Source organism: Oncorhynchus gorbuscha, unplaced genomic scaffold (assembly GCF_021184085.1).
Source record: "Oncorhynchus gorbuscha isolate QuinsamMale2020 ecotype Even-year unplaced genomic scaffold, OgorEven_v1.0 Un_scaffold_5413, whole genome shotgun sequence".
Classification (NCBI taxonomy): domain Eukaryota; kingdom Metazoa; phylum Chordata; class Actinopteri; order Salmoniformes; family Salmonidae; genus Oncorhynchus; species Oncorhynchus gorbuscha.
In genome coordinates this window covers 10,001-10,386 of record NW_025749221.1, presented here as the reverse complement: position 1 = coordinate 10,386, position 386 = coordinate 10,001, and positions in this window count along the sequence as shown.

Sequence of the window (386 nt, the reverse complement as noted above, 5' to 3'; positions counted from 1 at the left end):
ATAGTTAGACTAGTGGTACCTGTTGTCTCATAGTTAGACTACATAGTTAGTGGTACCTGTTGTCTCATAGTTAGACTACCTGTTGTCTCATAGTTAGACTACCTGTTGTCTCATAGTTTACCTGTTGTCTCATAGTTAGAGTGGTACCTGTTGTCTCATAGTTAAACCTGTTGTCTCATAGTTAAATGATAAACTTAGACTATTGGTACTTGTCTCAAGTTGTTATGGATAGATAAACAATAAACATAGTTAACAATAACCTGTTGTCTCAACAACAATAAACAAAAAGTTTTGGATAAACGTATGGAGAACAATAAGGTAAACATCGCTCTTTGAAACAAGTGTTGTTTATAACAATAAACAAGTTAATTGGTACCTGTTGTCTC